At 43.4% G+C, this 14,574-nt stretch overlaps 1 long non-coding RNA gene across 2 annotated transcripts in view; it reads right to left on the bottom strand.

Annotated features, from left to right (window-relative positions):
• LOC126931001 (uncharacterized) overlaps positions 1-14,574 on the bottom strand; it is a 107,082-nt gene that overhangs the window by 35,039 nt on the left and 57,469 nt on the right. Inside the window, exons 3-4 of one of the 2 annotated variants that reach the window (XR_007717760.1) lie at positions 10,482-10,627; positions 3,251-3,420 (exon numbers count right to left, since the gene is read on the bottom strand). The exons of the other annotated variant lie outside the window; for it this stretch is intronic. This is a non-coding gene — a long non-coding RNA (uncharacterized LOC126931001). The remainder of the gene's footprint in view (positions 1-3,250; positions 3,421-10,481; positions 10,628-14,574) is intronic. 2 annotated transcript variants of the gene reach the window in all.

Genomic DNA, 14,574 nt, shown 5'->3' with positions numbered 1-14,574 from the left:
GCTGCAGGCGGAGGTGCCTGTCAGTCCCGTGCCATTGTGCCAGCACTCCTCAGCCCTTGGGCAGTCATGGGACGGGGCGCCACAAAGCAGGGGGCAGCGCCCCTGGGGAGGCTTGGGCCCCACAGGAGCCCACCGGGGCGGTGGAGGGTGGAGGGGCTCGGGCACGGCGTGCTGCAGATCCCGAGCCCTGCCCTGCAGGGAGGCGGCCAAGGCCCAGCGAGAATTTGAGCATGGCCCGGCGGGTTGGCAGTGCTGGGGGACCTGGCCCATCCTCTGCAGCTGCTGGCCCAGGCGCTGAGCCCTTCACTACCGGCGCGGGCCGGCTGCTCCGAGTGCGCGGCCACCGAGCTGTGAGCGCCCTGGGCAGCCCTGGTTTCCACCCGCGCTTCTCCCTCCACACCTCCCCGCAAGCAGAGGGAGCTGGCTCCGGCCTCGGCCAGCCCAGAGAGGGCTCCCACAGTGCAGTGGCGGGCTGAAGGTCTCCTCAAGCGCCGCCAGAGTGGACGCCGAGGCCGAGGAGGCACCGAGCGCGCGGGCTGCTAGCACGTTGTCACCTCTCACTTCAACTTTAACTTTGGAGGCATTCCTGTATTTATGAGAACCAATTTAAATAGTACTGACTTGGGAGCACTTAAGCACCACAATGGGAGAGCCACAGTACAGTTATTTTCACGGTGGAATGGTGGGCCAAGGTGCCCTAAAGGTCTTCTCCCTGAGTTCTCATAGGTTGCTAGTTAATAGTAGTGACATCTCATGCACCATTTGCATTGTTTTCATCGTGTGAGTTTTTTGTTGTTTTTTATTGTATTAAAAACTTGAATTAGCTAAACCTGCAGCTGTTTTTGTATAACTTGTGAGTCAAGAGTAGTTTTTAAAAAAGAAGAAACAATGTGAGACAGAGACTGTATGTGTCCTACAAAGCCCGAAATATCTACTATCTGGCTAGTTACAGAAAAGTTTCCTGACCCTCAGTTTAAGAAATAAATAAACCTCAAATCTCAGTACCTTTGCAAAATAAAGGGGTTTTTTTTTTTTTTTTTTCGTTATTCAGTTCAATGCAGATGTTCCCAGCCCAGAAGTGATACATATTATCTCACTTGTGTGGCAAGAAGCAGTCACATGCTCACATTTGGAGCAAAGAGGTAGAAAATGCAGCCTCTTATCTGCACAATGACTCTCAAGGACACTTCCCCTTCTTTATTGTATGTCAGAGCTCAGGCCTCCCCTATAGAGGGGGAAGAATGTATTTTTGGTGGACAGATAAGTCTCTCTGCCAAGGTTCAATTACATGCATGTATATATACTGTTAATTTTTAAAGTAAGTATGTGTTGTTAATTTCAATGTAAATTCCTTGTGTTTTTTAACCTACAAGAAGTTTGCCTGCAAGGAGTTTTTCAGAAACTGAAACTACTGAAAGGCTTGGGTGCCAGCTGTAACTTACTACAATTAAGGAGAAGTCAGACAAGCATTAATGTGTGAAAACACTGAACAAAAGCACAGGAGCAGAAGATGGCTCAGTCTCTGTTGTGTTCCACTCTGTTCCAAATAAAAGCACATCTAATATAGTTGTCCCACACGAGTCTCCTGCCCTTTCTAAACTGTGGGAGCAGAAAATGAAGAAAACCCTCAAATTTTTTGGATGTAACTCTAATATCACTCCAACTCTGCACAACTCTTCTCTTACACAAACCACAATTATTGAAAGCATTTCACTGGGGACAACCATGGTGCCCTGCTTGCTCAGTGACTTCTAGACTAAACAAGGTTCACTGTTCCAAAAGCAGACAGTAGTTGGATAACACTTTTACTCCCCAACAGCTATAGATCATACCTTCATACCTGTGTGCAAACCTTCTTTCCCTACATGCAGTTATGATTTAAACAGCCTTTTCATTATAGAAGGAGATCACAGTATCACAATAGGAGAGCCCCTCTGTGCCAGAGATGAACTAAGGCTGTGCATATGAGGGCTTGAAAATCTATTTAGTGTGCTCTAAACGTAAGGAATTAGTATTTGGATTTTTTAAGTGCAGGAGGTGTGTGTTAGAAACTTTGAGGTTGAAAAATCAGATGCATTTACAGATGCCCTTAGCTGATTGCATTTTATGGCAAAGATACAAGGGGAATAAAGAAAGCCAGGAAATTATTCCTACACTGAATACCATGTAGTGACAAATCAATTCTTCTCTTGAGGGATTTGAATTCAAATCACTCAGAGAGGCAACAGTCTAAACTGGTAATGAGAGAGAGAAAAAAGGAAAGAGGTCACAAGAAAAATGGAATGAGTAGAGTAGGGTCCATATGTCAGAGAAGTTTAAGCCTGAAGGATCTGTGTTCTAGAACCACTACTGGGTCTCCTTTCAGTGCTGCTATTATGTCTTGAGAAGGTTGAACAACATTCTACAGAGATTTTAAAAACTGCATGAATAACTGTGTCTTACAAATGCAAGGTTTTCTCTTCTATCATGATATAATAATTTTAACCTTGCTGTGACATCCTCCTATATCTTGTTCTATTTTTTGCTGCTATAACAGAGTTCTACAGAAACTAAGAAATTTAAAAAGAAAAGAGACATGGTTCTGGAGGTTGGGAAGTCCAAGATTAAGGGTCTGCATCTTGTGAGGGCCTTCTTACTGTGTCATAACATGGGGGAAAGCATCAAAAGGTGAGCACACAAGACAGAGAGAAAAATGAGGGCTGAAAGTAATTCTTTTATCAGGAACCCATTTTCACAATAACAGTATTAATCCATTTATGAAAGCAGAGCCCCATGACCCAGCCACTCTCAAAAGATCCCATCTCTCAATACCATCCTAATGGTAATTCAATTTCAATATGAGTTTGAGAATATTCAAACCACAGCACTGTGCTATTTTATTATATTTGTTTTGATATTTATTTTTATTTATTTGATATTATTATTTTATTAATTTTAATATGGCTAAATCTAAAAAGGAATGATTTTTACCAATTTTTGAATTTTATAGTTGTGAAATAAATACTTTCTCATGGGAAAAATTAAAACTCTAGAAAAAAGTAGGAGGAGGAATATAGAATTCTACTGACCCACCCACCACCCTATCATCCTTCATTTTTGTTCTCCAGGAGCAATCACTGCTATGAGTTTCTTGAGAAGCTTCTCAGAAATGTCATCTGTGTACTGTTCTTCATTTTAATCTAATTTCTTCTAGATACTAAGACAGTGGTTTGGTTGACCCAAGGATGTCCTGGTGACCTCTTGCCTTTACTTGGCATAATCTGAAGGCATCCAGTTCTCCCAGAACAGCATTCTCCACTTAGCTGACCTTCAGTAAAATTGCAATGTGAACCAGTTGTCTTGGACACTTTTCTTCATTTTTCTTCATGCCCAAACATCCCATCACTCCTCAGGACAGCTCATGCCACACCCAGAGTTTTCCTGCCCAAGTAATAATCCATGTTCAAAAAACTGTTCTGTACTCTATACTCCATCAAATCTTTCAATGAGATAAATACTAGATTGTGAATAAATGGGCTTTCTTTATAAGCAGGTTACCTTTTCTAAAGGATATTTTTATTTTATTTAAAAAAATCAAAGAAGAAAAAACTTATAATAGTGGAATTTACAGTTAGTAGTCAACAAATATTTGTTGAGTGGCTTATTTGTGCCAAGCATGAAGTTATAGGGCAAAAAATGTTTAGATTGGAGGAAACCAATATCTACTATGAATAGATTCCTGAGCCTGTTCCAGAAAGGCACAGCATGACTGAAATGGTTGCTGAAGAACAGAGGACAGGGGAAATGATCCAAAATAATAGTAACAGGCACTCCATGAGTTGAAACTTGTGACTTGTCTTTGTTTTTAGTTTCTATCTTGTGGAAAATTTTGCTGTTTTCACCCTGTCACAGAACAGATGGAACCATGATTTATGATTCACAGTTTGTGAAGCCAATGTAATATTCTACCACACTTTGTGACCCATCATGTTTTCCTCATTTGCAATATTTTTTCTTCTGGGACACTTGTCACAAAAGGATCACTGAGATGTTGGGATGAGAGTGGCTCAGCCATTATAAAGTAGGGAAACTAGTGATATCACAAGGGTCATTTATGTATCCAACAAATATTTATTTGGCCCCTTAATGTGCCAGGTACTGCTCTAGGGACTAAGGAGCCAATGGACAAGTCAGATGGGTCTTTACTCTGTGAAGGAGAAAAATAATAAACAAGTAAATAAGCAAACAAATGACAAGATCATTGCATAGAAGTGCTTTGAAGAAAATAAAATGAGGTAATGTTATAAAGAGTGACCGGAGGTGGACAACATTAAATAGGGTGGTTGGCCAGGTGCGGTGGCTCGTGCCTATAATCCCAGCACTTTGGGAGGCCAAGGTGGACAGATCACTTGAGGTCAGGAGTTCAAGACCAGCCTCGGCAACATGGTGAAACCCTGTCTACTAAAAAAAAAAAAAAAAAAAAAAAAAAAATACAAAAATTAGCTGGGTGTGGTGGTGGGTGCCTGTAATCCCAGCTACTCAGGAGGCTGAGGCAGGAGAATTGCTTGAACCCAGGAGGCAGACATTGCAGTGAGCCGAGATCATGCCACTGCACTCCAGCCTGGGTGACAGAGTGAGACTCCGTCTCAAACATATACATACATAAATAAGGTGGTCAAGGAATGCCTCCCTCAGAGGTGTCATCAAAGCTGATGCTTAAATGATGAGAAGAAACTGGTTCTTCAAAAGTCATAAGGAGGTGTGTTCCAGATAGAGGGAACAGAAAGTAAAAAGTTGGGTAGAAGTTTGGGATGCACAAATGCAGACTCGAGGCAAGTGGGCTGTATTCACCAACCCATCCTTGTATCCCTCCCACCCCTGCTTTCATCCAGCTATTTGATGCTGATACCACTGGGGTCATAGGCCAGGATGTTGGCTTTATGCTGTCTAGTGCATCAAATAAATTACCTCCTGGCTCCAATTTAGAAGCTTTAGTGTGGCTCTGGTGGTATTCTGTTTCCTATTCCACATTACAGTTCACAAGAAGTCGACTAGCATAGCGATCCCAAGGGAATACCAGCCTTGAAACATGGGAAACAACCCAAACATGAATGGCAAAGCATCTTCAGTAAGAGATGGTGGTGATTTTCCTCCAGTTAAATTTGTTTGTAAGGAAAAGTCTATTGTTTTCTAGGTAAACCTGGTGATACAGTCACAGCAAAAGTACATTACATTCATGGCAACACATTTTATGAACTATTATTCCAGTATCTATGTGAAGCAATAAATTATTTGAATTATAGTGTATACTCTTCACTAATACTCTAAGTCCATCATTTCTTATCTACAATTCTGGAAAAATTATTTTGAGACAAGATCTCACTATGTCGCCCAGGCTGGTCTTGAACTCCTAGGGCTCAAGCAATCCTCCCATCTGAGCCTTTCCAAGTTGTTAGGACTACAGGCTATAATTCTGAATTTTTTTTTTTTTTTTTTTTTTTTTTTTTTTTTTTTTTTTTTGAGACGGAGTCTCGCTCTGTCGCCCAGGCTGGAGTGCAGTGGCCAGATCTCAGCTCACTGCAAGCTCCGCCTCCCGGGTTTACGCCATTCTCCTGCCTCAGCCTCCTGAGTAGCTGGGACCACAGGCACCGCCACCTCGCCCGGCTAATTTTTTTGTGTTTTTAGTAGAGACGGGGTTTCGCCGTGTTAGCCAGGATGGTCTCGATCTCCTGACCTTGTGATCCGCCCGTCTCGGCCTCCCAAAGTGCTGGGATTACAGGCTTGAGCCACCGCGCCCGGCCAATTCTGAAATTTTTTTAAAAATTTGAAAACTATTATTTTTCATATTGCATAATGGGGCTATTTATCATCTTTATCACAATTAGTGTCAATTTTCATACCCACCTAATGGCACAGATATTAAGATCTTAGTTAAAAGATATTGCTGTAGCACTCATCAGTGGTATTACATAATATATAATGTATCTACCATTTTACCTACATAAAATCAGAAATACGAATTCTGACCAGTGTGACCGACATGGCGAAACCCCATCTCTACTAAAAATACAAAAAAACTAGCCAGGCATGGTGGCCAGTGTATGTAATCCCAGCTACTCAGGAGGCTGAGGCAGGAGAATTGCTTGAATCTGGAAGGCAGAGGTTGCAGTGAGCCGAGAACGTGCCACTGCACTCTAGCCTGGGTGACAGAGTGAGACTCCATCTCCAAAAAAAAAGAAAAGAAAAGAAAAGAAAAAGAAAAAGAAAGAAAAAAAGAAATACAAGTTCTGAAAAATATCTGGCACAAAGTGTGCAAAAGCAAACTTATGCTCATGAATCTCAGGATATTTTCATAGCTTTAATTTAACACAACCACCCTCAGTGGGCCTGCCAATATTTTAATGAGTAAATGGTCAAGAGAAAAAAAATGGCTAACTAGGCAGTACAAGATAGTGGCTAGGCTTAGCTTCTCCCACTAATGCATATTATATCCTTGTAATTGCCCACCAAATTCTAACCTATACAAGAAAAGAACATGGTAAATGTACAGTATATTTATGATAACACACTGTGAACTTTTATCCCAGTGTCTCTGTGAAGCAATAAATTATTTGGGCCATAGGTATGTCCTACTAACTGTTGTATCCCCAGCACATAGAAGTAACTGGCACATAGTAGACATTCAGCAAATATTTATTGAATAGTTGGTCCATTGTTAATACTTGGCCACAATGATGCCCACTGCACTTGCTATCTTAAATGACAACTACACATCAAATGCTGATGCAGTTTCTTCTGAGTTTTCTGCTGATCCAAGGTCAGGATATCCTTCAAACAGATGTTTGCCATTCCTGAGACTCGCATGACACTCTGATGGCAAAAAGAATCTGGTTTCCTGCCAAAGCCCAATTTATACTTTCTGAAGAGTCTGCTAGCTCTGTTTTTCTAAATAAACACTCAATTGAACAGTCCCGTGACTCTCTGATCCAAATAAATACTTTGAATCATTAACAGTCTCCACCAGCAATGCTAATGAATTTGAATTCATTTTTAGACTCTTTCTACTCAGATCCTATCCCCTTCTTTTTTTGACCTCCACAGCTTCCACAAAGACTCTTATGAGCATCCATTTGATCCTCATGTTTGTTCTCCTATTGACTCAGCCAAGAGCATCAGCAGGAACTACAGCCTTCCCAGATGCTGTGGCTACAGCTCCTTCCCTTTCTATCTCATTCTGTAGCAGGTCCAGGAAAGTGAAGCTCTGCTAGCACAGTCTCCCGTAGATGAACCACAACAGTCACTTATTTCTTTGAGCTGAGAGGGAATGAGAACTCTGTCTGCTATAGTCGACCTGGCTGGACAAAGAACTTAAGTTCAGCTCTGAAATCTAGGGATCAAGGAGCCATGCAGAATACAGAGAATAAAAAGGGGTAAATTTGATATGTTGTATCATCTATAAAATAGCACATCTGGGTGTTTATTTAACTGACAACTAACAGATAATTTTTAAGACACCTAAGGGCATTAGAAAACATGATTCCCACTATATAGATTCTTAAGTGAGTGAGGCTGAGAAGTGTTTTCAGGTTTAACAGTAAACATCTGCTGCTTTTTTTGAATCTTATTTTTTTTTAATGCAGAAAACTTAGAAAGTACAAAAAAAGCATTTTAAAAAGAAACGATTCCTGCCTCTCAAGCTACAGATAATGTCTTTTTTCTTTTTCAAAAAATATAATTTTGAGGCTAGCCTGAAAAAAATCTGTACGGGCCCCAAAGGGTCTCCTTGTGAAAGAAAATGCTGCTAATGGGAGTTTTGTGTTATGCGTGGGCACTCACAGTTTTCGAGAAGACCATGAAGGAAAGCTTCAACTCCTGAGGGCTCCAGACTCCCTGAGAGAGGGAAAAAGGAAAACTTCGGGGTTGATGATCAGAGCCTCAGACACTTTAACAATCTTGCCTCATTTCTTGAACCTGAACTTATTCAGAAGTTGGGGTGCTTCTCTAGAACTCTAGCAAGCTAGTTATGAAACTGAATTATCATAGGAACGTGTCCACTGGAAGGTTGGTGGAAAGCCCTGTCGCTTAAGGAGGCAAAAAATGTCCTTCCATTTTGATTTGGAAAGAACCCTGAGCCAAGCTTGGAAGGATCATGGTGCTTTCTGGAACCACGGCGGCATAGATGGGGTTTGAAGGTGTGTATACCTCCAGTGTTTGTGCTATATAGGCAGGCATGAGACTAGGAAGCAGATCACATATATATGGAGCAGCAAGCTCAAGCACTGGCTCAAGCAGATTGGAAGTATAAATGCCAACCAAGATTGTATAGGAAATGTAGGCAGAAGTGCATAGAGTCCTAGGAAATTTCTTTCCAGCCTATTCCAAATGTACAGTGGCAGGAACAAGTACAGGACCTCTCTTCATATAGAAAGATAAAGACAGTGTCACCCATTAGCATGCCAGGGAGGCTGGACAAGGCTACTCTGCTTTGTGAAGCTGTGTCATGTAAGAGAAACTCCTAGAATCAGAGTCCTGCAGAAGCAGCAACCACCAGTGATAGGGAAGATGGCTGGAGCTGGGGCAGAGCCGAGAGGAAGCAGCAGCAACAGCAGCAGCAGCCACATGGAAACCATTGGGAAAACAGAAACCAGAGGGAAGGAGCATAGCCCTCCCTGGCCACACACATGAGTAGGTTGCAATAGGCCAATAAGGCTAGAGGGTAGTGGGTTGGTGGAGTGGATTGAACCACAATTCCCAGTCACAATAATAAAAACCAGTAGGGGATTGATCCCATGTGTGACTATGGCTGATGTGACTTGAGAATAAAAAAGAGTTTCTTGAGGGAAAATGTTTGGTTCCAGAGCAGGAAGGCCACCCATACCAAAGATAAATGTTGATACTTTCCACATCCCTAATTCCAAGACTATTCTTTAAATCCCATCAGCTCACCTGGAACTTTTGTGGTCCCCACTGCCTGCCCAATGTGACAGTCACCAGAAGCTTAGTTCCAAACCCATGCCTGTGAGGTTGGACTCCAGACTTGATGGAGTGTATGTATCCAATGGCAACTCAAAGGGGAAATATTAAGAGTGAGAAAACGGAGATTCTCCAACCAGGGACTGTTATCTTCATGCCTCTTGGATATTGCTTATTAAACTAAAAGGTAACTGACCCAAAGAAAATAACCCATCCCATCCTTTTCTCAGGATACTCGACTTTTATACCCTCAAATGAAGGATTCTTTAAGCATAGCCAGAGTTTGGATGTAGGGGAGTGTGTGTGTGTGTGTGTGTGTGTGTGTGTGTGTTGTATAAGCAGCCCTGAGACTAGGAAGCAGGTCACGCATGCAGAGCATCACGCCCCAAATCTGGCACTGACTCAAGCAGATTGGAAGTAGAAACGCCAAGCCAGGTTGTATAGGAAATGTGGGCAGAATAAGTGGTTAGAGGCCCAGGAAACGTCCTTCTGGTCTGTTCCAAATGTACGGTGGTATGAACAAGTATAGGACTTCTCTTCATATAGAAAGATAAAGAGAATGTCACACACTAGCATGCCAGTGGGGCTGGACAAGGCCACTGTGCTGTGTGGGGTTGGGCCCTGTGAGAAAACCTCCTGGAGTGGGAGCTTAGCCCCCGCAGCCATGGGCTTCAGGACAGGAGGCAGCAAGATGATAGAAGGCCAAGCTGGGTGCAGGAATGAATGAACATAGGAACAGAGGCCATTGAGAAGGATATTGAAGGATACCTTTGGTCGCAGACTGCTTCCTGAAATCCCTGGCCTACCTGCAGGTGTCGTGTGTCTCAACAGGAAACCTCATCAACTTACAGCTCCAGAATCTTGGGACAGAGGTCCATAGCTCAGAAAGTAATGGTTACTATGACAAAAAATTCACCATCAACAACAAAGATACACACACACACACACACACACACACACACACGACTTCTTCATTTTCAGTATCTTACCATCACCCAAACAACACAAACACCACCAATCTGGGCAGTCTTTGGAATGCTTTTTATTTTCCACTGATATTCCTACAACTTGGACCATTTAAAAACAACCACCAACCTGGGCAGTCTTTGGAATGCTTTTTATTTTCCACTGATATTCCTACAACTTGGACCATTTAAAAACAACCACCTGCTCTTGATTGTGACATGCTAGCAACACTGAGGTAATTATGGCCTCAGCTCCAGGCAGATCCATTTCAGGGGAGTTCCTACCACCACTCATTGTCTCTCCACAAGGAGACCTGAATGGAGAAGGGAAAGGCTGAAGGCTATATCTCCCTCTGATCTAAAAGTTCAAACTTTAGAGAAGAGCCATGCTGTTTTCTGGAGCTGGCATGTCAGTGCCCTAGTTCTTTCTACAAACAAGTTTACCTCCTCCCTTCCACTCAAGTCTTGGCCAATTCTATTTAGAATTCTAAAGGTAGAGGGACCACTTCCTGGCATTTCTGAGAAACCTGCTCAGGCTATCTTCACAACTCCATTCAAACTCACCCGTGTCCTGGAAGAGGGGCTGCAAAACCACTCTCCAGGAATTTCATGCTAGAGACAGAGGCCAGCTGAGACAAGTGTCCACTTTCACTGTTTCTGCTCCTTCAGGAACAGGCTGGGTTCAATGGCCCCAAAGATGCTTTCCTTGCCTAAAATTCCAGAGAAAACTGGACTGAAGCAAGATTTGGCTCCTTGGTTGGACACATGTCCAATTACTCCAAAGCCTTTTTGCCTCAGTCTGTATCCAAGACTCGACGGCAGCCAGCATTGACCAATGTGTGCCCTGGGTCACTGCGGTGGAAGCAGGGACGTGTGGAACAAATAGTACAACACAATCTCACTCTGGGGAAAAAAAAAATATGTGCTGCAGAAAGTCAGTGGAGGACAGCATTTTGGTAGATTTTTTGTTTTAGTCGTTTAGTCAATAAATGTTTTCTCAGACACATGCTGGGCCCTAGAGATAGTGTGCTGAACTGACAGATAGTCCCTGCCTTCACCTCGCTAACTATTAAGCTCAGGTTTGAGGATCCAGCTGATCTGACTTCAAATCCAGTGGCCTACATTTGCAGAGCCTCCTCAGCTATAAAATGAGGATGATAAAATTATGCAAAGTGTTATCATGAGAGGTAAATCAGATAATCTATGTGAAGTATTTAGCCCACTGCCTTGCTCTAAGTGGTGGCTGTTGTTAAGATCATTATTTCATAGGTCACCCGAGGCCTGCTGGAAACTGTGCACTGGACACCAGAATGACCTTATGTGTATGAAGGGCCTTTGGCAGGCAACCAACCCAGAGTCTCAAAGGACAGCATCCCAGCTACAGACAACACAGCCCCAGAGCTCTCAGCTGAAGCTCAGCATTCACAATCACACAAAGGCCAGAAGAACCCAAGCCCCACCACTGCTGGCAGGCCACTGCCCCAGGCAGCAATAAAGGCTCCCAGAGACCTTTTGTCAATTGTCCCCTGAGCAGAACATAAACATCTCCACGCTGCCATTCAGTGGACATCCTGTTTACATGGTGAGTGGGGATCTTGGTTGCTTTCCCTCTTGTCTTTTTAAAGGCTGTAATTATGTTTACCCAAGTCCAGCAGTAGGTGCCAGGAGGACTGTGAGTTGATTTCCCTGGCTAACACTGCAGACGGCTGGCGGCAGCCCCACTGACCCCTGCATCCCAGGCAGAGAGCCAGCCCTACATTCTCCTTACAAAGACAGCCATTCTCACTGAGCAGTTTTCTTTGCATGCATGCTGGGATGCTCTGGATAATTGGCTAGCCAATGCCAAGATACGTCAGCACTATGCACGTACCAGGTATCTGGATAATGAAGGGAAAGGAAGGGTACAGAGCTCTGTAGTTAGAACGCCTCCTGGGTACCATGCAGTGTACCATGAGCATTTCACATGCAGGGGGTCCCTGGCTTATGATGGTTCAACTTATGATTTTTTTTTTTTTTTTTTACTTTATGATGGTGCAAAAGCAATGCACGTTTAGTAGAAACCATACTTCAAGTACCCATGCAACCATTCTGTTTCACTTTCAGTACAGTATTCAATAAATTATATGAGCTATTCAACACCTTATTATAGTAGTCTTTGTGTTAGATGATTTTTCCCAACTGTAGGCTAAAGTAAGTGTTCTGAGCAAGATTAAGGTAAGTCCAGGCTAAGGTGCAACATTCAGAAGGTTAGTATATTAAATACATTTTCAACATACAATATTTTCCTTTTATGATCAGTTTATCAGCATGTAATCCCATCATGAATTGAGGAGCATTTATATATTGTTTTGGTCAATCCCAGTACAACCCAGAGAGTTAGGTATTGTTACCAGATTTTTACAAATGAGGAAACAAAACATGAGGTCACTCTGCTGATAAGTGATAGAACTGGAATTTAAATTGGATCCATCAAGCTCTGTAGTCTATGTTCTTTCTTCTCCAGGGAAAAAAAAAATGAAATAACATTTTATGCATGCCCAGATGAGTTGTTTTGACGCAGTGATTCCCAGGTGGTTTCATCCCTTTCCCATCTGTTGTAATATATTTTCAAACATCAACTCAATGCATTATTTTTTTTTAATGGAGCCTCACTCTTGTCGCCCAGACTGGAGTGCAATGACACAATCTCAGCTCACTGCAACCTCTGCCTCCCAGGCTCAAGTGATTCTCCTGCCTCCACCTTCCAAGTAGCTGGGATTACATGCTTCAGAGGAATAAAATAGAGCTCGGAGAGCAACCCAGGCCGAAAGGGAGCAATATGTATGGAGGTATGAGTCAATGCTCACAACTGAGGTCCCAGGAAACTGTGCTCATGACACACCTTATCTTCAGGGTCCCTATGGACCCTCTCAACTCATGTGGACTCTGCTCACTCCTCGTAGATGGTATTCTCTCTCTCTCTCTAACTTCCTCTCGGGATGTTTCAGGCAACCACTAAGGTGGCCTCCAGGGATCCCTGCCTTCTGGTACTTACTGCCTGTGTAATCCCATTTCCCTTGAGTGTGGGCTGGATTTAGTGACTAGCTTCTAGCAAATAGAAATAGGCAGAAGCAAAATCTCTTCCAAGATTAGGTAATTAAAAAGATCATGGCTTCTGTCTTAGTCTCTCTCTCTGTCTCTCTCTCTCTCTCCCTCCACCCCCACCGCCACCCCTCATTCTGCAGAAGATAAGCTGCCATATTGTAATAGCTCTATAGAGAGGCCCAGTGTTCCCAGCCAGTAGGACCTGAGCCTACCAATAACCATGTGAGTGAGCTTGGGAGCAGATCCAACCCCAGTTGAACATTGAGATGACTCCAGCCCTGGCCAATACCTTAACTGTAGGTTTGTGAAGAACAGGAAGTTATAGCCAGAACGTGTAGATTCCTAACCCACTGAAGCTGTGAGATAATGTTTGTTTCAAACTGCTATGTTTGGGGTAATTTTTACACAGCAATAGCTACCTAATACCTGGAGCGAGGACAGGTCCTAAAGGGAAAGAGGGAACAGTGTAGAAGAAGACCCCAGTGCGCAGTTTGCCAAAGTAATCTCCTGTCACTGCTATCCAACCTCTGTAGACCCCAGGTGAGCTGACTGTAATCTCACACTATAGCTTTAGAGATCTAGAAACCTTCAGAGAGATTTCCCAGGACAGCATTCACAGTTTGGTTGCAAGCTGTCATCACTCATGATGAGAGAGCCAGGACAAAGCAGGAGAGGGAAGGCTGTGACCCTGGTCCTCAAGAAGGAATGGCCAACAGTAATAATACTGCAACTGTAATGTGACCAAGGGAAGAGAAGAATGTGGGCTGCAAAACAGCCAATGCCCAGATCCAGAGGTCTCATCCACTGCAGTCAGCAGAGGCATCATTGTGAATCATAGCCAGTCCGCTGGCCGTTTTGGCTGATAATGAGGTGACACCATGCAGCCCACCAGAGTAGGAGGCTGCCAAGGTTAGGCCAGCTGTGGACCTGGGGTCATAAACAGGAAAAAGAACCTCAGGAAGAATATTAATTCTATAATGTGACCCAACATGACAGGTCTTGAGGAAGCCTGTGGTTTGGTGGGCTAACAGCAGCCCTAGTACTCACCCCAGACATACCACAGGAATGCTCATTGCAACACGACAAATCTAGGCCCTTCAGTGTTGTGGGATTGAAATTCAGAATGTATGCCTCTCTGTGGTCAGGAACTATGGTTGGATGAATAACAGCCCCCAAATGTGTCCCTATCCTGATCCCCGGACTTGTAAATGTTATCATATCTAGCAAAAAGGACACGAAGGTGTGATTAAGTTAAGGATGCTGAGATAGGGAGATTATCCTGGATCATCTGGGTGGGCCTGATGTAATCACAAGGTCCTCCTGAGAGCAGCACAGGAGGACTTCGAGTCAGAGGAGGAGATGTGATGATGGAAGCAGAGATGGTAGTGATACACTGGGAGGATGGAGGAAAGGGTCACAAGCCAAGGAATACAAGCAGCCGCTAGATGCTGATAAGGCAAGAAAGCAGTTTCTCCCGAGAGTCACCAGAAGGAACCAGGCCTGCTGACACTGTAACTTTAGCACAGTGAAACTGATTTCATGGTCCTGACCTCCAGAACTCTAATAGAATAAA

This window comes from Macaca thibetana, chromosome 11 (assembly GCF_024542745.1).
Source record: "Macaca thibetana thibetana isolate TM-01 chromosome 11, ASM2454274v1, whole genome shotgun sequence".
Classification (NCBI taxonomy): domain Eukaryota; kingdom Metazoa; phylum Chordata; class Mammalia; order Primates; family Cercopithecidae; genus Macaca; species Macaca thibetana.
The sequence above is the reverse complement of the archived record's forward strand: the minus strand, read 5'-3'. Positions and strand labels throughout refer to the sequence as shown.